General features: G+C 34.5%; 1 pseudogene; it reads left to right on the plus strand.

Moving 5' to 3' along the window:
• The window catches only part of LOC149551903 (26S proteasome non-ATPase regulatory subunit 1 homolog A-like), a 69,456-nt pseudogene that overhangs the window by 5,868 nt on the left and 46,634 nt on the right, over positions 1–16,954 (plus strand).

Genomic DNA, 16,954 nt, shown 5'->3' on the forward strand with positions numbered 1-16,954 from the left:
GTTGGTTGTAGTGCTGGAGGAATTGCATCTATTAGAGGTTCCTTTCTACTTCTTAAATTGTATGTATTTCAATTGTCATTGCGAAAAGCAAACATCTCTTCATGTTGAAGGTTGTATTCTTGGGATTATAATAACATAACATTAAATTACATAGGGGAATATTGTTGTTTACCTATGAATTTTGAGTCATTTCTTGATTTTCATCCTAACATGAACTATCATTGTTAGATGCATTTTGACCATCGTCATATTGATTGATATATTTATACTGAACATTATTGTTGTTATTGTCCGCCAGGATGCTTCCATTATTCAGACAAGTGTTCCATTGTCATTTTTTTCTTTGAAAGCCATTATTACAATTAGGAGGATTTAAGTTGTTCCCTACATTATTGTTTCCTGTATTGTTGTTCCCACTGAAGTTCTTGTTATAATTTTGGCCATAATTGTTGTTGTAGGGACCAACATTGTTCCTTTGAAAAGTATTATTTTGTACCTGTGAAAACCTTAAACAAGTCAGCTTGTTATTCATTTGTGACATAATCTTTTTCATTTGATCAAACTCAAAAATAAAGCTATTGTCTGCTTCAGTGGGGACTACTGCCTTTTTCTCAAAGAAGGCAGCTTTCAGAGGTTCATACCCTAGATATGTTAGAACAGAGTTTTGCAGAGCAGGTGCCTATTGTAATGGAATTGGATTCATAGGTATGAATTGAATAGGTATCATAGGTATTCTGACAGGGTATGTTGGCATTGCCATGATAGCTTGGGCTGGAAGCATCAATCCTCCTCCATTAGGATTGGCTTGCTTAGTAAAAGTTATTGCTTCTACAAAGACTTTTTCCAATGTACGAATTTTTTCTACAGGAAGTCTTCTCAGAAATATAGTAGTAAGAGGATCCATAGCATTTAGGTAAATCTAAATAGCTACTTCAACTTGTATAGTGTATGGTGTTTGTAATTTGTGATATGCCATATGAAAGTGATGATTGAAGCACAAAACTGTCTCAGCTAGATCTCTTTGGATTGATACGAATTGTTGATGTATCACCGCTGGGTTATCAAGTTTTGAATTGTTCTAAGAACAATTTGTCAAAGATATCCCAATCTCCAATACATCCAGGTGGCAAATTGACATACCAATTATAGGCAACTTCCCCCAAATAGTAAGGGAATAAAAAAAGGACCACATTCTCATTGGTAATCTATTTTTAGTTGCAAATTCCTTTGAATACTTCGATGTGGTCTTTGGTAGTTCATGTTTGTCCGTAAATGAACCTTGGGCAAAATTTCTTGGGATTCTTAGGGAGGTCATGGAGTGCACCTCTCAAGTTGTTTGGTGAGTCTACAACGTTTGCAAAAAATGCCATTGGAAGATTTGGTGGACCCAAGGGTGGTTGTTGTGGAGGTGGAGTTGAAGAAGATGATGAAACATTGAAGGGAAGTGGTTGAATTTGAGCTATTCCTTTATCACTGCAAGGCTTGCAGAATTGGTTAAGCTCAAGAAAATCGTGTGCACTTGGGGAAGATCTCAAATCTCACTGAAATGGGGATTTTGGATCAAGATCCTCCAATTTGCATCAATTCTAGAATACGTGCACCTCTGTAGAAGCACACTTTCTCACAAATAAGGTGCTACTCAGAATTTAGCGCAGCAACACACCAACACAACAACGCAGCTGAATCTTTTGAAAAACTCATAATTTTTTTTAAACTTGTAAAAAGTGCAAAATTTCAAAACTTTGGTACACTTTCCTTCTATTTCAAAAATCAAAATGGCAGCCCTCCTTCTAGCACCACCTCTATAGAGTTGTCATCATGCACGATGCTAAATGATAGGAATTCTTTCAAACTCCTCTCTTGAAAAGTCAATCTTGTAGATCAACAACAAGGTTCTAGGTGGTTTTGTGACCTATTAGAATCCACTCAGTTGAAGATAAATGTTTTTTTTCATGAGGAGGCCTTTGGTAGTTTGAATGAGACATAGAATTTGTTCGCTGCTTCAAAATAAAACACGCAAAAGAACTATATTTTTATATTTTTCTAATTATTTATGTATGCAATCTAATAATGCAACTAATATGAATTCCTAAATTAACAAGGGGTTAGCAAAGCAAATAACAAAAACTTTAAAGAAAATAACGTGAAAGTAAAATCCTAATGGACATAAGCTACAGGAACAACATGTTTGTGAGTTAAGCTTTCAGAGAAATTGGTGGGTAACCAATGAAAACATGAGTGAAACTTCCTTGATTCCACTGATGCTTTCATTGATGGGAAACTTAATAGCCATATGATCTTTCACTCTTCATCAAATCGCAAGGCCACAAAAAGTGCACTCATACAGGACAAAAAGTTAGGCAGGCACAATTTGGTGATTTCTTCTCAAGCTAGATACGTCAACGCAATTCATAAAACTGTAGCAAACACCAGAATTAAAAGATCGCACAACCAAAAATAATCACAATAAACTTTTGGCTCAATCAAAATTCCATGAACATAAATTCACAAAAAATACGACATATTTAGGCAAGGATCACTACACTCCAAATGTGAGCACCAAAAGCATAATATTATTGCAAAATAACAACGACCCTAGTTACATATTAAAATCCTGTATTTATAATAAATCATCTCCTCAATTTGTGTTGAGAGTGAGAGATATCTTCATGCAATAATATGCTTTTTATTTAATAAAACAAACTAATTAGATACAAACTAACAATCTAACAGGTGCTTAGTAGGGCTCCATCCATTTTAATATTTATTAATTGGATGCATGACCCTTTACATGTCATAGAATAAAGAAATTATGAGAGAAGAAGAAGAAGAAAGCCTTTAGTCGAAGTAGAAGTGTTAGGAAGTATCAAAAATAGAAGTTCTTCCTTTACTAGGCATCTGTTGGAGTTGAACTGCTGTCAGAATGCGTTTCCAATGCATGAAAAGCTCTAATTTTGGAACTAGCAGTTAACTATTGGCACACCTCTGGAAATAAAAAATGCACCTCAAAAGAAGCACACCAGTGCACCTGTGCACCTGTGAATTTTCCAAAAAAAAAGTTCTAACACTTTGTGACAAAAAGCACACTAGCACACCTCAAAGGTCCAAAACTGCAAAATTTTGCCAAGTGTCAAAATTGAAATTTCGGCTTCTTGGTTTTGTCCCCCTTCATACCAAAACTATGTTTGGATGCTTGCCCTTGAATTTCTCAATAATATTAGTGATTTTTGCCACATCTGGTAAATCTAAGGCATCATACTTATTCTTGACCTTCTATCTATAGTTGTCTACTTTAATATAGGTCTCAGCAAAATCCCTGAGTTTGGTATCCAACTCTAGCAAGGCTTCTTCTGTCCTGAATGCCTGCCAAATATCTTCATCACTAGAAAATTCATCAAAAATCTTCCTAAATCTCTACACTATTGCCTCAACTAGTATTAACTTCTCATGTGTGTCATCCTCAAAAATATTGAGACATGCATCACTATAATGTTTTTCTGCCTGCAAAATCTGCTCTCAAGCTTGGTCCTTGAGCTGATGGATCTCTGCATGTAATGTTTCCATTACTTTATTACTATCTACTATCTTTTCAATCTAATCATCAATTAAATCTAACTCCTCTATAGTATATACATCTACAAGCATTCTATACCTTTGTCCCTTTATGGCCTATAGTGCCTTCAAAACTTCTCCCCATGCATGTACCTCATCCATAATACTAAAATCTTGCTTCAAAATTGCTACCACTTTATCTACATTTTCCCACATAGCATGAAGTAGCTTTAGATCTCCTTGGGTGATAAACACGCACTTTTCCTCAAAAATTTCATGCCATGTTGATAGGCATTCAAAAATGGATCCAATCGTACTTCTCCCCTATCTCTTCTTTCTAGTGCAACATTCAGAGTCTCCTCAGGGTGTTCAGAATCCAAGGGACCAACAACTTCAGCTAAATATCCCTTTAGGATTTCATTTTTCCTCTGAAGTGTTATTAGTTTTGCCCCCTCCTGTTCTAAACTTCTGAACACCTCCTTCATCCCCATTGTAACCATCAACTTGGTTGTATCCAATGGGGGCTTCCTGAGCATAACCTCTCTAATCTAATAATCTTGTGGACCCAAATCTTCTATTTCTGAATCAGGAGGAGGGATAGTGACTTGTGAAAACAAATCTTGATTCTGATCATTGTTGATGAATGTTAATGCTCTTGTCTCTCTTGAGGGGGACTTGACTTTCGTCAGAACCTTAATCAACTCAATCATGTCCTCTTCATCGACGTTGAATCGTGGCTTTTTATTTCTTATCACTTCTTTATGCAACCACCTTAGAACTCATTCCACCAAAGGCCTACCTCTTGAGGATGAAGGAATTTACTCTGCTACCCCTTTTCCCTTTTCACTCCTTTCTGGGGTTCTTTTCCTCTGTGATGGCTCTCCCCCCATAGTCTCTATTTCATTGGAGTCCACTATTCTTACCTCAGTGTCCTGGGGAGCTTGCTGAGGATATTGAACTATTTGTTCTTACTCAGACACTTCATCGGTTGATATTTGCTATGGTTCTTCCTCCTGCTCCTTTTGAATTTGTTCTTCGGTACTTGAAGGAAGGGGAGTAGCAGAGCCTTTATTCACAATTGAAACTTGCAATGGGGATGGAGTTATTTTAGGACCTTGTGAGTGTGGTGGCATTTGAGTCAAGTCTTCCTATTGGGGCTCATTTATCAGTGTATCCCTAATTTTGTCTCCCACAAATTCAATCCCTATGGACATAAAATCAAAATCTTACATCTTAAATATGTTAGTACTCTCCACATCTTGCTCATCAATCCATTGTTGCATTTCATCTGTTGATGTAGTCATTTACAGAGGTTCTTCTAGGATTGATGGCGGTGTAACAGTAGAACTTCTTCTCCTTTCCTACTCTGTGGCTCTGGCTAGTCAGGTTCTCCTATTTAAAGGTATGTTATCCTCATTATCCTCTTCTTCTTCCTCTTTAGGAATGGGTTTCAGTATGGATGGGAAAGGTACTACCCTCTTGATCACCCTTTGCCTTTTCTTGACAGGAGTTTTGATCTTTCTTCCTTTCTTGGCTGCAGAAGGGGATGCTTGTTCTATCTACTGAGTTGGAGAGACCTCTTAAACCTCAATATCTATCTCTATTTGGCTAAGTGCAGCAATTGGTGGCAATTTTGGGTTAGCTTGAACTTGTGATGCCCCAGTATCCTCGGACCCTTATACATTTACTTCCTCATGCTATGGGGGTGCTAGGATTTTACCCTCTTCTGGTTTAGCTCTTTGAGGGGAATTTCTTTTCCTCTTCCCTCTGCCTCCACTCTTGTGAGCTCTATAATAACCTTCTAGTCTATCAAGTTGATGCACAGTTACAGTCCTTACTATATATTGAGCTACAAAGATAGGAATGGTGACTTTCCTCCCTCTACCTTTGGCTGGGCGGGCTTGTGCATGGAAGATTACTATTTTAGGTATTGGATCAAGATCAAATGGCTTCTTAATCCAATCCTACATCATTTTAATGATGTGCCTAGCCTGATGGTTGATATTTGAGTTTTCTTCCTTGTCAACCTCAACACTCATAACAGGCCTGTCACCAATTCTATCCCTATTAAATAAAGGATCCAACAACTTGTTAGAATCTTGCTGCCCTATCTTCAATGGAACTATCATTTTCAGGGCCTTCTCTTCCAAGTAAAAAGTCATCCTATAGTAGTCCCTTATTTAGATGTAGTAGTCATTTGTAGCATTCATCCAATGATCTTCAATAGCCTTGTCATGTGTGAATGCTTTGCTTGCTAGATACTATACTCTCCCGATATTATCAGAACATGGCTGTGGAGAATTGTAATCTTCCAAGGGATACTGATCCCATTCACACTCAAAAGAAGGAATATCTTGCTTCCCTTTCACTTGAAAAGGTCCTATGGTTAAAGTCTATGTCCAACAATGTTTGTGTTGTTTCTTGACCCTGTCGTATGCAGACTCAATTTGCCAAGCAATCTCTAAGAGGACGAATCTATCACAAGGGTAACTTGGAAGCTTCTTTGAGTTGACAGTGGTACCAGCCACCCTTAGATATGTAAATGTTTTAAACTAAATGTAATATGCTCTGAGTACCATTATCTGTGCCACTACATCCTCTTATAACCTCTTTACATAATTTCCTTCTATGAATCAGATTATGGAAAATATGAATGCATCATTCATGATCATGTACTCTTTGCTTTGCTTTGAGAGCTTCTTCTTCACCAACTAAGGGTAGACGATATATGGCCATGCATTTGGATCCTACATGCTACCTCTTTTTTACAACCCTGGGTAATCTGTCGCCCTAGTAGCTAGCAAGTATACTAAATATAAAACTTCTTTTTATTCTTGGCCACCACCAATTGCTCACATAAGTTCTCGCTCAGAGTGGAAGCCCAATCTAATTGCATTGTTGCTTTCTTGATTATTTCGATGAAATGCACCATAAAGATGTCCAAATGCCTAGCTATAGGTAAACCCATAACTTTTCTTAATAGGATAATGGAATATCTGATGTCTTCAACCGTATATTCCCTAGTCATGTCAACCTTGCTAGTCTTCTTACCCAAAGGAATCTTCTCGATATGGTACAAGGACTGAATGATTTTTGATGCCTCCTCAATACATTCCCAATACCACCTTTCTACTTGTTCATAGGTGAGTTTAATAAATTGGTCTGCACATGGGACGTGGAATACTTTCTCGATATTCTTGGGGCACAAATCTAGGACAATTTCTCTAGTCACAATCTTCACCACCCTTTCCTCTAGGACCAAGTGTTCTGCAAGTGTCATCACAAGCTCTGAGGATTGCACTGATACTGGGTGTGAAGTTGCGTTGACTAGTCTAGATTGGATAAGTGCAGAAACCATTTCTGACCTCTCATTGGGCTTGTTGCAAATCTTAAGAAATTCCCCCAAATCTAGGTGTTCCAATTCCATATCCTTATTTTTTGAGTAGTCATCCTGAAATCTTGGTTTTGATGGAACTCCTTGGAACTTGAAGACTACAGGCTTCAATGTCATTTTCTCACCTGAAGGAGCTGATGAGGATGCCATTATATCTACACAAAGGACGCTAATTAGTCCCTAGCATTGATGTGAACAAAATTTACAAAGTGACATTATTTGAAAACACAAAAACTCATTTTTCAACCTCTCAAAAAAAAGTTAAGCACACCAAGTGCACCAGGGAGGTGCACCTAATGCGCTAAGAAAACCTTTGTTCTATTTTCCCTTTAAAAAAATTCTAAGTGCGCACTAGCACACCGAGTTAGGTGTGCTAGTGTGCACCTAAATTTCAAAGTATTACGGTTTTATGCTCTTTTGTTGTGTTTTTTTGATGTTAGGTGTACTAGTGCACACCTAATTCTTTTGAGTTCTTTTGTGTTTTATTTGTTTTGTTTTTTCTTTGTGTTTGTTTTAACCATCTGGGTGCACACTAGTGCACCAAGTCCTTTAAGGTTTTTAGGATTTGTTTTAAAGGTTTTTAATTCATTTTTTGGAAATCTATTGATCGATTGATGGTGCATATTAGTGCACCCGAAGAGGTGCACTAATGCGCACCATCCTATGCTAGGAGGGGGTTCGACAAAATAGAGGAAGTGAGAGGTCGCACTGCCCTAGTGCAAGAGTTACAATTAAGAATTTTGAAGATGGAGATGGAAAGGTTTCAAGGGAGTGTGAAGTGAGGAGGGAAAGACCCTCCCTCCTTTAAATAGCTTTTTAGGGTTAGGATATCTCCGCAGTTGTGCAGGTGTACCATTATGCAGCTACACCTAAAAACATTTTTCAAATTTTTTGTGCACTAGTGCACCTTATGTGGTGCTCTTAGTGTACCAAAGTTCTTAACACTTAACCCTTTTCATTAAATTTTTGATTGATTTTGATCTTTGAGCTTTTTGGCAGGACCCAAACATGAACTAGGGGTTCGTGGGGAACCTCAAGATGACTAGGATCTTGATTTCAGGAGTCCAAAAGCTATTTAAAGTAGGGGGTCCCCATTTCCTGATAGGAAATGGGGCATGCATTGTAGAACTACAACACTTAATAACTTGAAACTTGAGAGTATTAAAGGCACAATAAATAAAAAAGTCTATGACAGACTTATAGCTAAGAAGGCACCAGTTCATGAAGAAGACATGGAACTTTGGAAGTCAATGCTAAGAACTATGTGCAAGATAGATGATGAAGATGAAATCAATAAATTGATGAAGAAACTAGCACCTTACTTGCGAAGTAAGATGAGGCCATTTTTGTTCATGGGAGGAGAAAATAATGTTACAAGAAGTGAAACTACAATAGCCATCAATCAAATTATGATTGAGTTAAAGGCATAAACTACCACTACAGAGAAAACTTCAAAAGTATCAGTAAGTGGTGATATTATGCAGATTGATTAGACAAATGTTACTGTTAAAATTGATGAAAACTCTTTCAATTAGCCCGAATCTTATTTAGAGGATATACAGGATCAGTTGAGACTGATTGAACAAGAGAAAAGATAGCTAGAAGAAGAAAAGAAAAGGTTGAAGAAGCAAAGTTGAAATTGCTTGAGGAGGAGACGAAGAAAAAAGAACAAGAAAAGAGGAGAGAAAAAGAAAAAGAAAAAGAAAAGAAAGAAGCAAAAAAAGGAAGAAAAGAAAGAGAAAAAGAAGAAGAAGAAGAGAGAAAATCAAAGAAGGTAGTAGAAAAGAAACAAGAGGAAGATGTGGTAAAAGTATCTAGCTCATCCACTCCTATATCTCTCGCTAACCTTACTGGGGATGATGATGATTAAACTAACTTGATCTCATCTTTGACAAAATTGATTGAGAAGAATAGAAAATTCAAGAGTTTACAAAGAGCATTATTGGAGGTGATTGATAGATTGCACAATACCCTCTCAGCCAAACATACAGAAGCAAACCTTGAATAGAGAGCCCAAGTAGTTGTAAAATCATTTGCTGATCACTTTACAAATTTGTTGAACATTGCTAAGTCTAAGGCTCAAATTTCACATGATGCTAATCTTTTTAGCACCATTTGTAAGAATATTCAAAATGATTTGATGAGTCTTGATACTTGTATCAAGGAACTTCAAAAATGTCAAAAAGTTAGCAAGGTACTATACATCAAATGTACTTTATCTCATAAGTTGACAATAGAGTTGGATAACAAGATTCAAGGGAAGCTAAGTGAGTTGGAAGCTCTAACCAGACAGATACAACAACCCTCTTGCAGAATTGATGAGTTTGAAGGAAAAGTTGCCAACGTTCACTCTAACATTAGCAAATTGCAATTTGATAAAGAACAAGTTTTGAGAAGACTATCATGATTCAGAGAGTCTGTTGCTTTTAAGAAATCAACTATTGAGAGACAGTTGGAGGAATGTGTCAAAGCCAAGGACACTTATTCCAATTTTACATACTACAAACTTAATGTAATTGAGATTGCATCATATACCTAATGTGCAATGCTCATCTCTGCCAAAGAAACAAAGGACACATGGGAGAAAGGTATGAATAGTTTGAAGATAAATTTTGATGATTACATGAAGATAATATTAGCTTGAAGTAGCAAGATAGAAAGTTTTGATAGTTTTGGACCTTCCAACCTTTGTCATTGATGTCAAAGGGGGAGAAGCTGTAGAAGGAAATTGTAGTAAGTTATGTATGTAGTAATCATATTGAAAGGGGAAGCATTTTTAATATGAAGTAAATGTAATAGATGATAAGTAATGTAGATTTCAGTAAAGTTTTTGTTTCTTAGCCAATTTTCCTTACTTTGTTGCCATCAATGCCAAAGGGGAGATTGTTAACAATTGGCTATATATAGATATGCAAATGTTCTCATTAATGGCAACACATGATGTACATACTTATAGTAAACCTCAAAAATAAAGGTACTTAGCCTTTTGGTACTCAAAAAATTGTCTAAGTATGACAATGGTTTACAACAGTACATTGTTTTATATGTAAAATATTTTCAATGTCATATTATGACTAGCGAGGTTTAGATGGAAAGAGTATACATGTTGGTAATGATGTGTATAACCTCAAACATCAATACAAATATTATGGAAGAATGATAATTAAGATGTATAGAACATTGTAATGAAAGGTAAATAAATTATTTTGTTTAAAAAATAATTACTTGACCAATTAGGGCCGGCAGCCTAGATGTTTACTCTAAGTTGGAAAAGTATATTGTGGTCTTAGCTGACCTAGAAACAATTTGTGAAAAGGAATGGTAATTATTCAAAGGATATCTTGTGAGATTAAGTGTGCATTGTAATGTGAAAAGTGATATGCAAACTTTTTGTGAAGCGATATATGCAAAGTTTTTGAGAACCTAATTTTGTGATTTGAGATTGAGCTAAGGTTAGATATTAATTGATAAGAAGTTGAAACATCTATACATCTATATTTGAGGAACTTAAAGTTCAGTTACTTGTTTGGGCAGTGAGCTCTTCTTGCATACTTTATTCGACAACTCCTAACAGGGTTGGAATCTCCTAATAGGGATTCAAAGTCTCCTAATACATACTCTATATACTAAATTTTCTTATTGACTCCTAACAAGGTCTATCCTCTAACAAGGAACATATATATCAGTATATCATTGTGGGCATCATCCCCATCGGGGTTTTCCCTTGGCTAGGGTTTCCCTAGTTAACAAAATATGTTGTTATGAGTTTTCTTTGTGTATGGTTACTTTTACTATTCAACATTATTTGTTTAATTTTTTATGCATGGTTCAAAGTAATTAATAATATCCAGTTGGTGACAAAAGTTTAGAGAATACTAATTCACCCGCCTCTCAATATTCACTATTTCTAACAATTTTGTTTGGTAGAAATAGGGATTTTTTCTCCTGGCTTAGGTAGGGAAAAAAGGGGAAGTGAGTGAAATATTAAAGGCCACAAGTTGTGAATCTAGCATGCATAAGATTTTTGTTGTTCTATAATTTGAATCTTTCATACTAGCCATAACTGGGAAGGCCTCACAGTCTGACATGTATGAAATTTATTAAATAAAAATGCATTGATGCTGATGTTCTATCTCTCTCTACTTGTATTGTTTTTGTTCATTCAAGGTTGGTGGTAATTAGGAGAGGCTTTGGCCCTAGTTATCAACTTTCTCTTGCATCAAGTTGTATTAAAGCATGGTTTAGATTTAGGTTTTTGAATCTAGATCTATGATTAGGGATCCTTCTTGTAAATCCTACTTGTCTAACCTACAATTCTAGAGGGTTTCAAGATGGTTTGTGAAAGGAGAGATGGAGAATAAGTTCTAGCAAACATGTTGAGACAAATAGTTGCTTGTTTGGAAGCTGTTGAAACAACCCAATATCATAGAAGATATATTGATGACATTAGTGATGATGAAGTTGTAGGAATATAGGGTACTGCTACTCCTAAACCTAAAATGGATCTAGGAGAAGTGAGATTCTTGAAGGTGTTAATGAGTTTGAAGTTTAGACCATATTATAACCTGTTAGCCCCTTTTTGAGTGGTTTCTCCTTTTAAAGTTTGAATTTTTAAATCTTGTCAGCAACATCCTTATTTTTGAATTTTTTAATAAGGCACGAATTCTTGTCTAAAAACCCTATGTATTGAATGACCAAGCTTAGATCCTATTCTAAATTTTTGAAAACCACTTAGGGTTTTTCTTAATTAGGATAAATTCTTTTATGGGTTGTGTCTGTAATGCCCCGCCAAGGGATCCAAAAGAATTAACCTATAGTTTCACTAAGTTTGCTAAACATTTTTTTTTTAAAGTAAGAAAGTATGACATACACATCAAACACATAGTAGCGGAAACAATAACATGAAATCATTGACAAACATACATTGTAAGTTACATTTCTTAAAGATCCCAAGACGTTGAGTCACGTTTAAATTTAATTAATTCTAAGTCTATCAACTATCACATACATATGAAAGAATAATCAGAAACTCCAATGTCCATAATATACATTTGTTTCGAATGCTCCTTGGCAAATTAATTCGGAATGCTCAATCATCCACTGTACATGTCACAGGGTATGAAAGGCTTAAAAGAATATACATATGTAAAGATCAAGATACAACATCCTCAAATCCATGATACAAAGTACAGTAAAAAAAAATATGAAACTATTCACCATACATGATACATCCATACATCTATAATGATAAAACATCTATCATAAAATCTAACCATCCATCATAATAATCCAAGAACATAGTGAAGGTAAATTCCAATCACAAAATCTCCAGCCACAGTGACCACGGAGCGGATCTCAATGGTAAGAGTAAAAGCACTACCACCCGACCGCGTGGAACCTAAATGGTCCACTCCCATCGCGCTGAGGAGATAGTCTCAAGTCCCAAATAGGATAACAAAACCTATAATCATAAATACTCTCTAAGTTCAGGAAATCCTATAAGTATGCTAACTCAAGGGTTCTTAAAAAGATCGACATCTAAATCCCAGAGGTACCACAAGACACATAGGAAACCTAATATGCAAGCAGGAAAGTCTCATCGCAAAAGTCATGTAGAAGTTACCCGAGCAATCCCTTAGGAATCCCGGGTCCCTACTGATCCTACGGCCACTAGTATCCTCTCGTACTGATGAGGCATACTATGGAATGCAAGGTCGTAACCAAGCGTTCTCTCTACCCCATCCTATTCTGTACTAGCACTCATGGCATGGGAGAGAACATACAATTATCTTGTTAGGTTCATTTTCTCTCATTTAGTGTAAATGTTTTCACTTATTAAAAACAACTTACGATGGGTTTCTCAAGGCAGCCTCTTAGGGCTCCGACCCCCATTGCAAGCCACTTCCCGACTCTACACATAGATAACCTACCCTAGCTCATGAAATCATAAATCAAAGAATCATAATAAAACCATCTTAGTCCTATACGAGCAACTGAAAAACATCATAAAAAGATAATCCACAAAATTATATCAGTTCTTCATGAGCAACAGATAACATCAAATAGTAATCATGTAATCACGACAGTTCTCTATCAGCAACTGAAGGCATCAATGATAAGTCACAAAATCCAATGGTTCTCTAATGAGCAACCAGAAAGTAATACAAGTATAACTGATCGAGACTCAGAAATGGTTATCAAATATAACTGATCGAGACTCAAAAATGGTTAAGTTAGGTATTCTCAAATACATACACCTCAGCTTTACACAAGGAAACTGGAAAGCAATAACAAATAGTAAATACATCCATCATAGAGCATACTATCACATTACCTTGGTTGGTTTGAAAAGATCGAGAACAAATCATCCTAGCCTCACATTCACAAATCCCTAGCCTCTGGTAACATCCTAAACTGGTCAAAGCTAAACCAACCCCATAACACTAAAAGCATAGACAATATATAGAAAACATCATAGTCTCTCAATTGGTGTTGATTTGAAAACATACAGATGAGTTTAACAATAAGGTTTCAGTTTTCAGTGTTTATATTCAAGTAGAAAGTTTTATAGTTCAATTTGATTGATAATATACTATTGAGTTAATATGAGATTTCCATTTCCAGTTGAACGTATGTTTTAAACAGATAGAACCTTATCCTGTTCCTAACTCCAAATGGAACACCTAATTAACCTTAATTGATTTTAAGTCAAAAATCCTAAAACAATCTAAGGTAATAATTAAATTATTAATAATCCTTGTTGATTATAATAATCTACGCTTCCATGAAAATCGGTGTTATAATATTAAATTTGATTAAACAAATTTTCAATTTAATTAATCCTAATTAAGTCAAACCTAAATAAGATTAATTAATGATACATAAAGAATCATATGATGTTTATTTAATAATTTATTTATTTATAAAATTATTAATAAACAATATAATTTCAATATAATTTAAAGTTTTTATAAAATTTAAATTAACTAACAATAATATATAATAAACTAATTATTAAAAAAAAAAAATGATTAAAAAAAAAAGAAATCGTATTAAAACTTACGGCGTTTTTAAAGGCCCGCCGGCCTGCCGTCCACCTGCGGCCGCAGGTGTTACTGCTGCCGCAGGCAGCAGTACTTCGTACTGCTGCTGCGTAGCAGTACCACCTGCTGCCGCAGGTGTTACTGCTGCCGCAGGCAGCAGTACTTCATACTGCTGCTGCGTAGCAGTACTTCGTACTGCTGCTGCGTAGCAGTACCACCTGCTGCCGCAGGCAGCAGTACTTCGTACTGCTGCACAGCAGCAGTACCACCTGCTGCGGCAGTGTGGGGAATGGTGTGGGGCGTGGGAAGTGGTGGCCCCGCCCCACCCAAAAAAAAAAAAAAAAAAAAAATATATATATATATATATATATATATATATATATATTTATTTATTTTTTTTATATTATTTAAAACAAATCTCAAATTTCAATTTTAATAAAAGTACTAAATAAATTAATTTTATTTTAATATAGATTTCTTTAATTTTATTAAAACAATAATTTTATATATATATAAAATAAATAATGTTTATTTTATATTTAGTTATATTTAATTTTCATTAAGACAATATCCTCCAAGCAAAAAAAAAAAAAAAAAAAAAAAAAAAAAAAAAAAAAAAAAAATATATATATATATATATATATATATATATATATATATATATATATATATATATATAAAGAATTTAGAACTTTCAATTTTACACTCAAACCCTTACCAAATCAAATCTTAATTTCTAAATCAAGAAAAAACAAGGGCTCTAATAATTCATCCAGTCTTCATGGATACATAAATTATTGACGAACAATTAATAAATTCACAATATTGAACAGTTAAAACTTTCATCACAGAGAATTCAGATCTACAAACCCCAGACACGAAGAAGACAGGAAAGGATAATCGCGTATTTAATGGATAATCAAAAACACAAGACCCTACCTGATCCTGATGCTATTATGCAATCTCCAGGAACTGTATGAGAATTCGCTCTTCTCAATAACCTTCCTCTGGAAAACTTTCTTGGTATCAGCTTTCTGAAATTCGCTTCCAAAAATTGTCTCCCAAAAATTCCCGTCCAAATTCCCCTTTTTTTTAAAAAAAAAATGAACCCCCAAAGTTGTGATAAGCAATTTCTCCTCAAATCAGGGCACTAATTGTACGTTTACCCGAGAAGACTCTTTGCACAACTCAGTTAACTCCAAATTAACTTTTATTATCTTTTCTTATTCTTTTGCATTCAACTTTCATGCACATTAAGTTGAATTATTAAATAACTTTATTTAAAATTTCACTTGACTTATATTCTTAATTAATTTATTACTTTAATCTTATGTGCACTTTTAAGAAATTAAAATAACATTATTAATTTTTATAATTTAATCTTTTAATTTAATTCTTATATTTAACTCATGTTTAGATCATGCGATCTAGAATTCTTAATAAATTAATATCTTTCAACTTTTTAATTTATTTTAGAACTTAATTGATAACATATTTAATTAATTTAAATAACAATAATATTTAGCATTTATTTAAAAATGAACTCCAAATATATTATTATTAAATTAAATAAATATTATCCTGTTCTAAATATATCTTTGAACTTTAATCTCCAACTTTAATTCTTTTAATTAATTAATTAATTAATTAAATATAAAGATATCATAATAATTTTTTATTAAATTAAATCATTAATTAGTCTTTTTAATTAGACTTAATTAATAGAAAAAAATACACCAAGGACTCATAAAGCAACATATGAAAATCCATCATAGAAAAATACATACCAAATCAAACAAAAGGGTTATAATCACGAAATTACATCATTTGATGCATTCAGAGGGTACTTAACTCAGATACTTGTCCTAATTATCAATTAGGACAATTGGCTAAAGGGTTTAGGATTTGGACTTAAGAGTTTATCTCCCCTCTCTTACCATTGAGACAGTGCGATAGGGTACGCTCATCCTGACAATTCAGGGAAGTCGATACCCGGTACCTGCAACTTGCATAAAATCCATGCATGTACAAACACAATATTCTAAGCTAAACAGACAATGGCAGGAAGTGGTGCATCGTGTAGATCCTGACTAGCAGGTGACTACGACTCCCTTATACATAAATAAAACAACACGCACAACATACACATGCAGTATGGGGTAAGTATCCATAAGAAGCACATGGAATAATAAACCATCTAACTAATCATCATCGATAACTGAAACCATTGAATAATCATCATACATGCATGAAATATAGAGTACCAAGTAATCTCATCATATAATAAACTGAGTGTAAACATCATTTGATAATCTCTAAAATAATAATACTGATCATCAAACATAAATTGGCCAAAAAGAGTTTGGAAATCATATCATAAATGTAGCTCGAAAATGTAAACTAGGGGCAGGCACTACAGTGTCCTAAGTTTTCAATGTTTTGTATCCCCTTTATCATGAAATTTTTCTGGTATGGCCTTTGTTTCATTTTCTCAGTGTTTTACCTTTTGTAAACCCTTGAAATTGAGATTTTTTCTTAATCATCAAATCAAATATAGATCTACCATTATCACTATATCATTATTCAAAGTTGCAAGGATGTTAAATATAGAGACATAAAGAGATAATGATACACGTCCAATGGGTCCACATGAGTGTAGTGATATCAATGTTTGAATGTCAATCGTGTGAATTAAACTCTCCTTGTGCAAATAAATTCATAATAAAATGTACATGTCTTTTCCTTATTCTACACAGTGTTTGAATTTTAATACTTTTGAATTGTGAATTGTTGTGATCAAAGTGAAGTTTGCTACAATTACAATCTGTAAGGAATGTTGGTAAATTACTACCCTTCTCAATAAACATTTTCTCTCTTAGAATTATCAAAGTTTTGAAAATGCCTCTACCAAGGGATTTCTCCAGGAACATAGATTACCAACATAAAAACATCCATGATGACTTCC

This window comes from Cupressus sempervirens, chromosome 6 (assembly GCF_028749045.1).
Source record: "Cupressus sempervirens isolate cs-2001-9-10 chromosome 6, ASM2874904v1, whole genome shotgun sequence".
NCBI lineage: Eukaryota > Viridiplantae > Streptophyta > Pinopsida > Cupressales > Cupressaceae > Cupressus > Cupressus sempervirens.